We start from the raw sequence: 16,163 nt of genomic DNA, 5'->3' as shown, positions 1-16,163 counted from the left end.
AATGGCTGGGTAGTCAACGACGCGGTTGGAATATCAATGTTCCCCCGTTATGAATACTGGATCCCCAAAGAAATGATACAATTCCGGTCATGAAGATTATTTTGCCATTGATTGCCCACAACCCAGATGGGTCGGGACATGTCAAGATGTAACAATGGCCCATTGCCCCTGGAAGGTCAATTGTGTTGCCTGCAATGTAATGCTCATGGTGCTGATGAAAAGCCACGACTTGTATCCAGAGTTACCTATGGGGAGTCCAAGTTGAATGTGTGTTCACCACATGGTTGGATGGTGCAGCTGGACCCCTTGTTAACCACCTTAAACCTGGCCACATTCAGCACAACACTTTGGGAAATAGAAGATACGGTTATTGTAAATGAATTTAATTGACACTCATGTGTGGAAGTTGAGTACAATTGAAATATATTCGAAACGTTCGGATTTTTAAGGTATTTAATCTTGTTATGTGATAAATGGACCCTGCATAATCCCAGAGTGCTTTGCTGTCTGCTGAGTGAGGGAGTGGAAGGAGGCATGTGATGTTCTGATCATTGTTCATTGTGGAACTGGAAAGGTCTCCACATTGCGTGTCCTTGAATAAAAGTATTGCAATCGGTAAGTAGAGGAGCTGACACCCAGAATAGCCTGAACACTTGTATAAAAGCGAACTTTGTAAGCGGTAAAAGATCCATCTATTCTGAGGAGTTGAGATGCCTTTCTCCTTGTAAGTAATAAGCGCACTGTTGAACGTTGTTTTTTTCTGGTACTTAGGTCTAAGACCTGGTGAAAAGTACCCAACAAAATGGGGAGGTTCCAATTTGTTTGTCTGGGAATAATGATCGCCGAATTGTCAGTTCCTGTTCAGCTTTAGTGATTATTTTTTGTTCCGGGTCAGACCTCGGAATACTGGTGTTCCCGAGGCCTCAAGGCTCGAGTCAGTACTTTATACTTTACTATACTTTATTGTTACCAAACAATTGATACCAGAGCGTACAATAATCACAGTGGTAATTGTATCTGCGATTCGCGCTCCCTGAAGTACAAATCGAAGTAAATATAATAAAAATTTAAATTATAAATCATAATTACAAAATAGAAAATATGTAATTATATATAATTATATAATAACGTATAGTATAACTTCAGTATAACTCAAAGGATAGTGTCAGTGACACATGGAAATGTAGATCATGGTCTGGATCACACTAAATGATTGAACTGAAGATAGAAAAAATTGAAACTAACAGGAATTGTGTAAGTGTAGGGAAGAGTTAGAGAGAGGGGAAAAATGAAATTTTGAGGGAGCAGGTTCAGGCGAATTTGATCCACATGAGTCAGTTTCAGGCTCAGTGTGAAGCGTTAACAAGAGAACATGAGAAAACTGAAGAGGAGTATAAACAGGCGGATACAGAATTAGAGAAAGGAAAAGTCAGGGTCGGGATTTACGGCTGTTGTGAATGTCATGAAGAAATCGCCAGCTGAGAGGAAAGGCTGCGCTGATCGCAAGTGTTTAAAACAGATGGAAAATCTGCAAAGTGAACTCTCAGCTCGGAGAGGAGTGATATGTGCGAGGACTGACGATGGTGATGCAGATTGGGGTGATTCAGCGAATGAAGCGACGCTTGTATCACACACCAGGTTGCTCTCTTCAGTCACCTGATGAGGTAATCGTAGCCTTTGTCCAGGGGCAGAGATGGTCAGGTAATGCCCAACCACAGAGTGTTTCAACCCTTAACCACTACACTGTCCAGCTGGTGGATCTGAAGTGAGGGCCAAGTCACTGCCCATCTGTTCCTGACCTCCAGCTGAACCCCTCTCTCCAGCTCCATACCCAGTCAGGGGCTCTTTCTGCTTCCTCCCCCATCCTGCCAGCTGCTTGCTTCTTGCTCTTTTCATCAAGGCCCAGCACAGACAGCAACCTCCATGCTGGCCGTGCCGGGAACCCACTACAGTCGATCTCCATGAGGAACAGCCACGTCTGCCATCCTCTGTCCCTGGACTCCGGGACTAACAGTGTAAAAGCCAGGATTATTGGGGAAGTGGCCCGCCTCCCAGCAGGTTTTTCCGAGAGTGGGTGGAACCTTCAACACTCAGTGCCCCAATGGCGCCTGTAGTAATGGAGGGACTGCAGGACACACCAGAGCCGGGGGTGTGGGGCGTGTGTGACACGGTATTCTGTCCCTTTGACGTGGCCCAATTGAGTGCTGGAGCCGTGAATGAGATATGATTCTCGGAAACTTTCCCAGTGCATTCAGCAGACAGGATAACTCACGGTTTATATGAAACGGAGGAGGGGAAGCTAACCCTTCTCTGTCTAACTTCAGCTTTCCCTTCAGCCCTGCCGGAGGAACAGGCACCCGCCCAGGGGACACGGGGTGATTTACAGAAGGCACCATTAGAAGCTGCTGGACTAATAGAGGTGACAATGGAGATTTTTGCATAACTGCAGACAGTGGAAAGGAAGGAACCTTCTATATCTGTGACGATGTTGTGGCCGGTTTTCTCGAGTGTTTTGGGTCCTACTTTGGATACGCAGAATTTGACTCCGTGACAGAGTAGGAACTGGCCGAGGAACTTGGTATCGCACAGTACCGAGGAGAGCAGAAGGGTGTGTGAAATCATTGATCCGTTCAAATCCCACACATGCTGAAGCATGGGCTCTCAGAAGGATTATGCGAACGAGGGAAAAGGGATTGAGGGATAAAGGTACAGAGGAGGGTAAGGGGAAACAGGGTTCTAATACGACCCTATCACAGAACAAGGTTTGCAGTGGTAGAATGAAGGGAGACGGGGTGCTGATCAGGATGACCTGCCACCGAGCTCAACAGCGCCGCCTAATGGCTGGGTTAGCAAACACGGGGTTGGAACACATACGTTCCCACTGTTATGAGTACTGGATCCCCAAAGAAATTATGCAATTCTGGAGACAAAGTTTATTTTGCCGTTGATTGCCCACAGCCCAGGTGGGTTGGGATTTGTCAGGATGTACAATACATAGCCCATGATGCTGATGAAATGCCACGACTTGTATCCAGAGTTACCTAGGGGGAATCCAAGTTGAATGTGTGTTCACCACGTGGTTGGATGGTGCAGCTGGACCGCTTGTAGAAACTAAAGTAGGAATCCGCCCCATAAACTTTATTTGGAATGCCGGAGACTCTTGAACCACCCGAAACATGACCACGTTCAATAAAACACTTTGGGAAAGAGAAGATACGGGACTGAATCGAGGGGATAAATTGAACTTTAGGTCTGTGGATACGTGTATAGTCAGGCAGGGTCAGGCAGAGACAATGGGTCGATACACAGAGACACAGAAACACGCTACACAGAACTGCACTTTCTTATCCGCCTCGCCAGCGCTCCGCCGTGTTCTTTAACACATACGTGGTGATATGATTGAAACATACTCAACCCCCTACTAGACTTTATGGCCATGTATTAGGGTTAAGGGTGGGTCCTGGACGAGCACCGAAATGTTCTGACTGTGACTAAGTCAGTGAAGATGTTGGCGGGTATTGTGGATATGAAAGTGTTTATTCACCATCACAAGCAGATCTTTTCTTGGCGACCCCCTCGTTAGAGTCCCGAAAAGACAAACTAACCCAAGAGTTTATACTCTCGAGGAGAATGGTAACAGTAGGTGATTCAATACAATTTTACAAGCTACAATGACACAATTTACTTCAATATTCTGTGTCTCTCAATTGGCTCAATTGAAGTACATATTTACAGTGGGAGCACATTGAATTGATAAGAAACCACTGAAGGTTCAGTCACCTTTGTTGGGACATACTAATTCACACAAACAGTCCAAACATTGCACTAGTTAATTATTGAATCGCAATCTGTCACCGCGGGGATTGCACCTGCCTGACATAATTGTTTTGTAAATAATTTTAAAACAGTTATTTTTAAATCTGTTGAAATGTGTCCCTGTGGAGTCGCTAAATGGTATTAAAAACCGCAGGCATGTGCTGCCTTAACATTTCATTCCGAGAGATCGCCTGTAGCACAGTGGGTACAGGTCACTGGAGAGAGAAAATGCCTGCAATGTTGGATAGGTACAAGAGTGTGGAGAAAATATTGTACGTGTTCATCGCCGTCATTGGAGTTCCTGGTGAGTGAGCAGAGCAATTCATGTTTTGTATTTCTGTATGTTAACCGGTGTGAAACTGTTTATGATCATTTGACGAGCTTCTAACTTGATGATCATTGTAGAAATATCCGTCAGAGATATTGATCCTGTCAGTTCAACACTCTGATTTTTCAGATTTAATGACAAGCGGAGCTAAACTCCTGTCTCTCATCTAACTGACGGGATCGACTCGAACGTTGTTCTTGCCTTCAATGACACCTTGTCCGGAGTTGTCCCAGTGTGGGGAAAGTGAGCTCTCCCGCAAGCTGGGACTGGGATGGGTTTACATTGTAAAGTTCACTCTTTCTGAGTTATTGTTAAGAGAGAAACCCTGGTTCTGTGTTTCATGTCTCCCTGTGGAATCTGTCACAGTCGGATCTCACTGTCTGTCGGTCAATAATTGGGTCTGATCACCTGAACCAGTGTCCACGGATCTGCTGACGAGAGTTATCGAATTGAACTGCGCTGTGGAATTAATCCATTAACGGAGCCGCTCAGCCTCAGGTTACTAAATCGTTCTTGCTTTGCCTCTGAGACGCGTCGTAAATCGGGGCACTGGTTGGACCTGCAGGAGGGTCTCGACCCGAAAAGAAAGATAATTCAATTCCATGGATGCTGCCTGACCTGCTGAGTTCCTCCAGTTTTGTGTGTGTTGCTCCTCTCTGTATCCCTTCTCAGCCTCATCAGATGCTGATTTTCCAGAGTCCTGGTCAGTCACAGTTAATTCAGTGAAACCGGCCCCATAAGCGACTGGAATGGGGATCAGCACCGATCGGTGTTGTTCATGCAGATAGTTTGTATCGCCAACGATTTCCCCCACATCGTCTTATCTCCACACTGAAGACGACAGGTCAGAGACACTGCGACCCATTTCTGGTGTTAGATTAGCAGCCGTTTACAGACTCTAGCACTCCCAAGTTTTATCAAAAGCACGATCCCGTGATAATTTCCGGAGAATGTTTTCAGTAATGCCCAGTGTCTGTTCACTCCTTCCAGTGAATTTACTGGCGATTGTGATCCTGTCCCGGGGAAAATGCGGCCTCTCTACCTGCACCACTCGCTACCTGGTGGCCATGGCAGCGGCGGATCTACTGACCATTGTCACTGGGGTAATTTTGATTCAAATCAGAATGATTTACTTCCCGTGGAGTTTTCTGAGCATCACCCCTGTGTGCAGTGTTATCGGTGTACTGAGCTTCACAGCCACACACTGTTCTGTCTGGTTCACCGTCACTTTTACCTTTGACCGGTTTGTCGCTATTTGCTGCCAGAAACTGAAAACAAAATATTGCACCGGGAAAACTGCGGCTCTGGTTCTAACAACAACCGGCGTACTGTCCTGTCTGAGAAACGTTCCCCGATATTTCACACGGGAACCCTGGATGATCAAAGAAAATGTACCGTGGTTCTGTATTACCAAGGACAATTATTTCACTGACCCCTGGTGGGTAGGATATGACTGGCTTGATACAGTTTTAACTCCGTTCCTCCCTTTCGCTGGGATTCTGCTGCTCAACGCTCTGACAGTCAGGCACATTTTAGTGGCCAGTCGGGTCCGTAAGGGGCTGAAGGGTCAGAGCAAGGGGGAGAACCGCAGTGACCCGGAGATGGAGAGTAGGAGGAGGTCTGTGGTTTTACTCTTCACCCTCTCCGGTAGCTTCATCCTCCTGTGGATGACATACGTTGTAAATTTCACACATTATCAGATATCAGAAACAGGAGTCGATTTCAATGATTCTGAATGGATCTTTCAGAACTTCTGGTTTTTCCTGAGTGATTTCAGCTGCTGCACGAACACATTTATTTACGCGGTGACTCAGTCGAAATTCAGGGAGCAGTTGATCAGCGCAGTGAAATATCCGGTCACTTCGATGCTTCAGTTGATTAACGGCGCCGCACCCTGAGTAGTCGCCAGAGGCGGCGGCAGAGTCTGCAGTCCGGGCTCCAGCCCCTCAGATTCACCGCCTGATCTCCCAACTGTTATTCCCGGGCGGATTGTCCCATCGACCGGCAGTCCGGGATGTTAAGATAGTGTGTGTGGGGAGGGGCAAAGCACCGTCCAAGAGAGTCAGTACCTCATTCTTCCCGCCAGATGCCAGACAAAGAACTACTCCGGAATGCCGCCCGCACATTCGTCTGCGGATGTCCATCTATTCCCATTCCGCTCACCAAGTTCACTGTCAGACATTCCCACAAGACGGCGCGTGTCGAGTCAGATGCTCATTTACTAACCAAATGTGAATCACATCAATCCCCACCTTCTCCTTGAATGATTGGCTAAATTTTAAAAAAGGCTTTCGATTAACGGCGGTGGACACTCCAACTTAAAGGCGATTCCTGTTATCGACTGGACTGGACTGTGGTGTAGAGAATTTGGGAAATAAAATCCTCACTGCTTCTGTCTTCTAATGAAAGTTAAATTACCCCCCAAAAATCCTATCGATTATACATAATGAAACACAATACTGCGAATTCAATTAAGGTTACAGCCCTGATTAAGAAAGCGGATCAATGATATCAGTCAAGCCCCCCAAAATTGCAATGAAGCCTTCATGATTTATTTCCTGATATGCTTCACCTGTGTTCAACCGTTTCATAATGGAAAAACCTACAGGATCCGGAAGCATGATTTGCAACAGGACAAAAGGTATAATTAAGTATAGTAAGTCATGGCGATATAATTCCTTCCCTCCTTGTTTCTCCCATAAACCCAGCACTTTTATGTTTCCATTCTAATTCATGTCGATATAATTCCGTCCGTTCTTGTTTTACCCCTTTCTCCCCATACACTGACCCCTGATGTGTTGGATATGGCTGGATACGGTTTTAACTCCGTTCCTCCCTTTCGCTGGGATCCTGCTGCTCAACGCTCTGACAGTCAGGCACATTTTAGTGGCCAGTCGGGTCCGTAAGGGGCTGAAGGGTCAGAGCAAGGGGGAGAACCGCAGTGACCCGGAGATGGAGAGCAGGAGGAGGTCTGTGGTTTTACTCTTCACTCTCTCCGGCAGCTTCATCCTCCTGTGGATGACAATGGTTGTAAATTTCATACATTATCATATATCAGAAACAGGAATCGATTTCAATGATTCTGAATGGATCTTCCACTTAGTCTGGTTTTTTCCTGATGGATTTCAGCTGCTGCACGAACACATTTATTTACGCGGTGACACAGTCGAAATTCAGGGAGCAGGCGATCAGCGCGGTGAAATATCCCGTCACTTCGATGCTTCAGTTGATTAAAGGCGCCGCATCCTGAGTAGTCGCCAGAGGCGGCGGCAGAGTTTCCAGTCCGGGCTCCAGCTCTGCAGATTCACCACCTGAACTCCCAGGTGTTATTCCCGAGCGGATTGTCCCATTGACCGGCAGTCCGGGGCGTTAAGATAGTGAGTGTGTCGGGAGGGGCAAAAAAACCGTCCAAGAGAGTCAGAACCTCATTCTTCCCGCCAGATGCCAAAGAACACCTCCGGAATGCAGCCCACACATTCGTCTGCTGATATGTCCATCTATTCCCATTCCGGTCACCAAATTCAGCGGCATACTTTCCCACAAGACGGCGCGGGGCGAGTCAGATGCACATTTACTAACCCAATGTGAATCCATGCTAACTCGGACCGATCCTGTTACTGCTATCCAAATGTACCGCTATTTCATCTTTTATAGTTGTCTCCTGTATCTTCCCCACCACTGATGTCAGGCTAACTGGTCTATAATTCCTTGTTTTCCCTCTCTATCCTTTCTTAAAAACTGGGATAAAATTAGCTACCCTCCAATCCTCAGGAACTGATCCTAAATCTATAGAACATTGGGAAATGATTACCCATGCGACCATGATTTCCAGATCCATCTCTTTAAGTACCCTGGGAACTGAAGTACCACCAGGCCCTGGGAATTTATCAGCCTTCAGTCCCATCAGTGTACCCAACATTTTCTGCCCAATCTGTATTTCCTTCAGTACCTCCGGTACCCTAGGTCCTCTGACCGCTGTTAGAACTGTCTGTGTCTTCCCTAGTGAAGACAGATCCAAAGTACCTGTTCAACTCGTCTGCCATTTCCTTGTTCCCCAGCATAAATTCACCCATTTCTGTCTTCAAGGGCCCAACTTTGGTCTTAACTATTGTTTTTCCTGTTCATATAACTAAAGAAGCTTTTTCTATCCTCCTTTATATTCTTGGCCAGCTTACCTTCGTACCTCATGTTTGCTACCTGCATTGCCTTTTTGGTTATCCTCTGTTGCTCTTTAAAAGTTTCCCAATTTTCTGGCTTCCCACTCATCTTTGCTATGTTATACTTCTTCTCCTTTAATTTTATACTGTCCTTGACTTCCCTTGTCAGCCACGTTCGCCCCTTACTCCCCTTAGAATCTTCCTTCCTCTTTGGAATGAACTGATCCTGCAGCTTCTGTATTATTCCCAGTAATAGCTGCCATTGTTGTTTCATTGTCATCCCTGCTAGGGTATCCTTCCAGTCAACTTTGGCCAGCTCCTCCCTCAAGGCTCCATAGTCCCCTATGTTCAGCTGTAATACTGACCCTTCCGATTTTCCGTTCTCCCTGGCGATGCATTTTGACAATGGATTACCTAACATTACCAGCGTTGAAAGCATTCCAGTTGTTTAACACTATCACTACACCTTTATTGCCGATCGGTTTGATTCTACTTTTTAATGCTTTAACGGTCAGTCATATTATCGCGGCAAACAGAGTTCGCCGGGGGCTTAGGAACAGCAGAAAGAAAAAGAATGATCCAGAGGTGGAGAACCGGAGAAAGTCAATAATTTTGTTGTTCGCTCTGTCAGCCAATTTCATATTGTTGTGGATCCCCTATATTGTATATACTATGAACTGGCAAGTTCAGAATTATTCTTACACTGACAGATATTTGAACACCCCGACATATATCCTGCAACAGTTTGGGTTGATGTTGCAATTTCTCTGTATCTGCACCAACACGTGTATCTATACTCTGTCACAGAGGAAATTCAAGGAGCAATTGACGTATGGACTCAAACATCTGCTCAGATTAAGTGGTCGGCTCTGTAGATAAAACGCATGTCCGATTGTAAAGTTTGTTGGGAGTTCAAATAAATGGTGATATCATTCAGATTTCCGGGAACTTAACCATATTTTCATGTAGTCTGGTGAGAGAACGTAAATAACCTGTCATTACCGGTTCGTTCAGTAAAATTAACTCAATTAACTTGGGCAGATGTGCCAACGAATGAAGACTCGCTAATGAGATCTTCACGTGAGCAGAGACTGCATTGAAAAATGCCAACCACCCACGTGATGCTGGTGTGATTTTTCTTCCATTGCTACAGGTCCATTACAATTCACAGATTAGCGGTTTCTGGCACACGAGTGGACTTTCTCGTTGAGAACCTGAGCAATATGTCGAGAACATGGAAAGCCCGTGACGGGTAAAGTGAGCTAGAATGATTGTAACATCCATTGCATTGGTGCTTTTCGAATGCCTTTCCGTTCTGGAAAAGCGTTGTCCCTTACATAAACGAAAGTTTAATAACGATACTATCGTCTGACCCATAAATGGACATGCTTAGCAGCTGACTTCGCTGGGTTGTTATGTAGCTGCGGCGTGTAAATGCAAGCAGGCTTGTCTTTCACTGAGGTTTGGTGCTTATACCCAATCTAGAACCATGGTAATTCTAAGATAAGAGCCGCTTATCTTTGGAAGGATGTGCTGAAACTGGAGACGATTCAAAGGCGGTTACTAAAATGATTCCAGGATTGAATGGCTTATCAAATAAAGAACATTTAATGACTATCACTACAGCTTTATTCCCGATTGGTTTGATTCTATTGATGTAAATAATATTTGTAATGTTGCTTCGCTTAGGAAGCGCGCGGCTCTTTACGAAAACCTGTTTAAAATGTCTGGCAAACGAAACTCTCATTTGACCTGTAAATGGACATGTTTAGCAGTCTGACTCCGTGGAGTTCTTATCAGAAATTAAGTTGGTGAGTGAAGCTTCTCTGTACAATCAAGCATCGCTAAATAACGTTGTATTCTCGGGGGTAGGAGAAGTGACTGATCGCATCGAAGCTCTTGATTCTACCAAATACACCGCACCGAAAACCAGATGCACAGAAAGTTCCTGACTTTCTTCACCTCCGATGTAGTCTGGTGTCTGAACCTCTGGTTTCTTCCTCCTGAAACCAATAATCAGCTCCTTGGGTAACGTTGTTATTGTGTTTATTTTAGTGTTGTTGTTTATTTTATCTCCCTGCTATGGTTGCAAGGACGAGGCTGAGGATGAACCCTAGCGCAGGACAGAGGCGCGGAGGCAGAGTTGTGAGGCGTTAGCACCGTGGCGAACGGGGAACCGGTATCCAGCAGAGTCTTTACACGGAGACAGTGTTTACGTAGAGTATCCAGGAAATGATGCGGAGCTTAGAACTGACAGTCCTGAGGAATCAGGAAACGAGGTTTACTCACACTAGAGTCGAACAACGAACTGGAAAAGCATGGCCGTGACGCCCGAGTTTTACCCTGTTTTCGCTAATGAGAACCATGTGTTCTGTAATTAGTGGAACTGAGAATGATCGGAAATCAGACGAGGGGATTAATGCCCAATTAAGGAGGTAATAGCAAGATGGGGAATTGCCAGACGGGTCCATGATAGTACCGAACCCCCCCTCCCCCCCCTTCAGCGGGAGCCTCCAGGCGATCCTCCAGGCTTGTCCCGATGGTCCGGATGGAAGTCTTGGATGTGAGTGTAAACTGAAATTTACCAGACCAAATAACTACACCACAAACAAGTCTTTATTTAATCTTTCACCCGTTTATTTGTTCGAACTCAGCCGGCGAGAAAGGACTCGGAGCCGATCATCAGGAAGACTGAGTATCTCTCTCTCTCTCTCTCTCCCCGGCAGCTCGCAACGAGCTTTCTGTCTAACACTCAGAAACATGACAATTTATAGAACTGGCGGAACAAATAACAGTCGGTTCCATGGATATTCCCACCAAATCAGTTACAGCAAAACTTAATTAATTAGATAAGAGTGTACACTAAATCACAGGCTTTACTTACAGACAAATTCTAGCTTTATCAGTAAAACTTCAACAGACAAAGGTGGGAACATAGATCAATGACGTCACATTGTGGGGCATGATGTCGGCAACCTCGGGCTAAGGGTAAAACCTTCAACCAGGTCAGTCCAGTTTCTGGTGTAAGTTTGGCCAGCTGATCATTCACGGTACTATTGGCTGGTTCCACTATGCCGGCTGCTTTCGGAAGGCAGGTGCAGTGGAACTGCTGTTTTATAGCAAGTTCTTTACAGACTTCCTCATTTATTTTGGCTACAAAATGTGGCCCATTGACCGAGTTTATCATTTCTGGAAGTCCACAGCGAGGAATTATTTATTTTAGAAATATTTTCACAACAGTCATAGTGGTATTATTAGTTGTAGGAACAGCTTCAATTCATCTGCTAAATGCATCTACTGTCACTAAGCAATACGGATAACAATGTACTCTAAGAAATTCTATAAAACCAAGCTGTAAACAAGAAAAAAGGCCCGCCAGACAAGGGGGTAGTTCCGGAAACAAAAGACACTTTCTTCCCAGCATTCATCCTTTTACAAATTAAACATGCTTTGGCTCGCTCTTCAAGTCAAGTCAAGTCACTTTTATTGTCATTTCGACCATAACTGCTGGTACAGTACATAGTTAAAATGAGCAACGTTTTTCAGGACCATGGTGTTACATCACACAGTACAAAAACTAGACTGAACTACGTAAAAACTACACAAAGAAAGCTACACTAAACTACAGACCTACACAGGACTGCATAAAGTGCACAAAAACAGTGCAGCATTAAAATAAATAATAAACAGGACAATAGGGTAAGGTGTCAGTCCAGGCTTCGGGTATTGAGGAGACTGATGGCTTGGGGGAAGAAACTATTACACCGTCTGGTCGTGAGAGCCCGAATGCTTCGGAGCCTTTTCCCAGACGGCAGGAGGGAGAAGAGATTGTATGAGGGGTGTATGGGGTCTTTCATAATGTTTTTTCCTTTGCGGATGGAGCGTGTACTGTAAATGTCCGTGATGGCGGGAAGAGAGAACCCGATGATCTTTTCAGCTGACCTCACTATCTGCTGCAGGGTCTTGCGATCCGAGATGGTGCAGTTTCTGAACCAGGCAGTGATGCAGCTGCTCAGGATGCTCTCAATACAACCCCTGTAGAATGTGATGAGGATGGGGGTGGGAGAAATTTGGTGCTCTTTACGATCTCTACCGAGGAGCCGTCGATGTTCAGTGGGGAGTGGTCGCTCCGTGCCCTCCTGAAGTCAACAACCATCTCTTTTGTTTTTGTTCACATGAAGAGACAGGTTGTTGGCTCTGCACCAGTCCGTTAGCCGCTGCACCTCCTCTCTGTAAGCTGACTCGTCGTTCTTGATGATGAGACCCACCACGGTCGTGTCATCGGCGAACTTGATGATATGGTTCGAGCTGTGTGTTGCAGCACAGTCGTGGGTCAGCAGAGTGAACAGCAGTGGACTGAGCACGCAACCCTGGGGAGCCCCCGTGCTCAGTGTGATGGTGTTGGAGTTGCTGCTCCGGATCCGGACTGACTGAGGTCTCCCAGTCAGGAAGTCTAGGATCCAGTTGCAGAGGGAGGTGTTCAGGCCCAGTAGGCTCAGCTTTCCAATCAGTTTCTGAGGGATGATTGTGTTGAATGCTGAACTGATGTCTATGAACAGCATTTGAACGCATGTGTCTTTTCTGTCCAGGTGGGTTAGGGCCAGGTGGAGGGAGGTAGCAATGGCAGCATCTGTTGAGCGGTTGGGACGGCACGCAAACTGCAGGGGGTCCAGTGAGGGGGGCAGCAGGGTCTTGATATGCCTCATGACGAGCCTCTCGAAACACTTCATGATGATGGATGTGAGTGCAACGGGACGGTAGTCATTCAGGCAGGACACTGAAGACTTCTTCGGCACGGGGACGATGGTGGCGGCCTTGAAACGCCTTGGTGGCGTTGGAACGGTGGCGCTGCTCAGGGAGATGTTGAAGATGTCAGTGAGAACACCTGCTAGCTGGTCTACAGGTGATGTTGTCCTGTAATTGGTGATGTCCTGGATGCCCTTCCACATGTGCCTCGTATCGCCGCTGTCCTGGAAGTGGCTGTGGATTAGCTGGGCGTGTGCACGCTTTGCAGCTGCTTTCTGGAAATCAGGGTGTCAGCAAGATTGTAATAATGTATTAACCATTCAACCATTCCCTCCTTGCCCAGGCGTGTACAATTATGTACATAATCTATCAAAATAGGTAAGAACACAGAGGGAACACAGACCTGACCTGCAGAGGTCACCCATAAATTGCTCTGAGGTTCAAGGTGGCAAACCATGTGGGACCATAGTTCGCGCTCTCCTTCAGGGGCGTCCTCCTGAAACGTACGTATCTCCCCCATGTCTGGCATGCCCGTCCTTCGATTGTGTCTAATAGGAGCTTGCTGGGTTCCCGAGGTGTCTAAACGTGTGGAATTCGAGGCTGTCTGTCTAGCTGCTGCATCAGCCCTGGCATTACCAATAGATATCTCATCAGATTCCCCAGTATGGGCTGCACATTCCATAATAGCCAAAACTCGAGGTAGCTGTAGGGTGCTGAGTAAGTTGTTTGCAAAGGTACGTTAAAATGGGGTAGTCAAAACAAGTCAGGAAACGCTTCAAAGCTCCGTAGTCCGTGCATAACGGGAGTCTGTGTAAAAGTTCTCACTTAAATCTGTTGCTAGGATACAGGCACGAGTCAGAGTGAGCAGCTCAGCCTTCTGGGAAAGAGGCTTACGTCACTGTCTGTCATTATCACATAGCCAGGACATCGTTTCCTCGCTGGATTACCAGAGACCTTCCATCCTCATAAAACGTTGCCTCGGGCTTGAGGGGGTAATGCGGAAGGGTGGGAGAGTCTGTCCTTCGTTCACGGTGATCCAAACAGGGGGGTGAATTTGGTGCGGCCGACTTCATGGACTGAAATCATCCGGAGATGTGGTACAATGTCTTGGGTTTGGTCAATATTAAAAGAGTGTCTCACCAGATCTCCCGTCTTCACCTTTGAATCCTTCCAGTATCGGAGTTGGCCCGCAGCCATGTCCGGCCAGTCTCCCTTGGTGCTAGAGGCTTGTTTCATCAGGGTGTAGGCAAGAAACCCACGCTCTTTAGCTTGAACCCAGGGCAAATCCTAATGGTGGTATGGGGAAGCACCAATCCTGTCTGTCACCAAAGGAAACCAGGAATTTCGGCCAGTAATGCACTGCTCTCTTTTCCTTTAGCCTCTCCAGTCACGGTGACTTTGAACTTCTGTCCCTCGAGGGGTGCATAATATCGGCTTTCCTCAGTTGAGCACCACGTAGGGGTCACATGAGGGTCTGCCTCCGGCAGAGAGGGTCCGAACGCAGTGGAGTCCAGATTCAGTGCCCACCACTGGAGGGGGTTTCGGTAACTGGGGAAGCTGTCGGTTGTTCGCTAGAACGTGTATAGAATCTCCACTTCCAATGGACAGAGCCAGTCTCACTCTGCTAGATTACACCCCAGACTGGTGGTGGCTGTAAATGAAACCTCACACTGGGTCCCCCTGGAATTCCATGTGCGTTCCGTGCCATTATTAGAGGTTTGGTCTCCTGCGAGAGTGCGTAGCGGGCTACAACTCTCTCCGAAAATCTGGTCCCAATTCCCCAGGGTTACGTTTGGATTCAAGTACTTTAGTGATGTTTACAGGTTGTTGGAGATCCCTCTCCAGGGCTTGAATAATCTGGTCTGTCTGTTCATTCTCATCATGGATTCCCACCTGTAACTCCTGATAGGTTTGGTATCTTAATTCTGCCTTCCATTCCCGCCCCTCATCAGCTGAGAGAATCATGCAGCAGAGACCGAATGAATCTTGCGGGGTCACATTATACATTTGTATAGTACTGCGGACATACCGAGCAATCTGTGCTGGGTTTTCTTTTCTATCTGGGGCCGGATTCATGATCACTATCATTTCTTGAGGCTTCCAGGGTGCGTACACAGGAATCACTGAGAGCTGTCCCTCCTCCGCTGCTCATGGATTAGGCAGCATTCGGGTGGGCAATTGTCTCTGTGGAGCCATTAACTCTGGGGTTTCAGTGGATTCTTCCCTCCCTGTCTCGTAATAATCCTCGGTATTCCCTTTCTGGATCTGAGGGTATAGAGAGCCTCCCCTTCCCCGCTGCCGCTGCTTTACCCGAGTGGTCACCGTATCTGAGTACTGGGAGGATTGGGGTTCGGGAGCACTGGGTGCACTCGGCCCCTGGTAAGGTGGGGAGGGGTACGGTGGGTGCCCACTCCTCATCACGGTCACCGTCCTCAAACAGGATCTGTATCCCAGACATGGGTTCGGGAGCCCTTGTTTCCCTGTCAGTTCGAACTTTAGACTGACGTTCCTGCCCTTCTCTCCTATCTAGGCCGGCCTTGGTGTGCTGACGTTGTTTTTCCTGCTCTCGTTTTCGGCGCCCATTCACCCATTCACACTCCGCCTTTAGCGTCTTCTACAGTATGTACCTCTCTCCCTTTGTCACACGCATTATCCCTCCAACTTGCTAATCATGTACTGTTCCACTTTGCATCTGCCTTATCCTTCCATTGCCTTTTCAACAATTTCCACTTCTTCCCACAGTTCATCTTCCATATCAAATTTACTGCTTGTTCTCAAGAGGTGATATCGCAGGCTCCCGCTCAGTGGCCACATTCCCCCCCCCCCCCCCAATCTTTTTATTCAGCGCTGCGGTCAACATTCACAAATCTTTTTCCTTGTCTGGAAAACTCTCACACACATTGTGTAGGGCTGCTCTCGGCCCACTCGTATCACTCGACTCCATGCCCTCTAAGTAATTTACCCGGCACAAAGCCTCCTGCTCAATTAACAATCAGATAAATTTACCCAGCAGGCACCACCTGCTGAATTGATAAATTTACCCAGCACGTCTGTCTCCTGCCCAGTTAGTAAAATTTACCTGGTACCTTCTTCTGCTCAGTTAATATATTTACCAG

The 16,163-nt window shown here is 46.8% G+C and overlaps 1 long non-coding RNA gene across 1 annotated transcript in view; it reads right to left on the bottom strand.

The window, feature by feature from the left end:
* The window catches only part of LOC140723118 (uncharacterized), a 198,729-nt gene that overhangs the window by 155,728 nt on the left and 26,838 nt on the right, over positions 1-16,163 (bottom strand). The gene's annotated exons all lie outside the window — the stretch shown is intronic.

The sequence above is a fragment of the Hemitrygon akajei genome, unplaced genomic scaffold (assembly GCF_048418815.1).
Source record: "Hemitrygon akajei unplaced genomic scaffold, sHemAka1.3 Scf000101, whole genome shotgun sequence".
Lineage (NCBI taxonomy): Eukaryota > Metazoa > Chordata > Chondrichthyes > Myliobatiformes > Dasyatidae > Hemitrygon > Hemitrygon akajei.
This window is presented reverse-complemented; position numbering and strand designations above follow the sequence as displayed.